Here is a 293-nt window from a genome sequence, read left to right on the forward strand (position 1 = left end):
CCACACCGGCAAAATGGTTGTGGCGGGAATAAGGAGTTCTCTTCCTGGGCCACCAATGCAGAGTGATGCTGTGAAAACTCAAAATTAGTTGATTTGTAAGGCAAATCTGGCCTCTTCATCTCGAGCACATTACTAGAACTGACTAAGATCAACAAACTTTTAAACATTTCCTAATTCAAACCAAGTTAATTTATATCTTTTCCCACTGGCATGGATGTGGTTGTGGGGATCTTAGCAAGTACGCAGTAATACAAAGTGGTTTGAGGCTTTTTAACAATGTTCTCTCTTTTTTT

This window comes from Heloderma suspectum, chromosome 2 (genome assembly GCF_057233095.1).
Source record: "Heloderma suspectum isolate Gila_16-S chromosome 2, 16-S_ref, whole genome shotgun sequence".
Taxonomy (NCBI): domain Eukaryota; kingdom Metazoa; phylum Chordata; class Lepidosauria; order Squamata; family Helodermatidae; genus Heloderma; species Heloderma suspectum.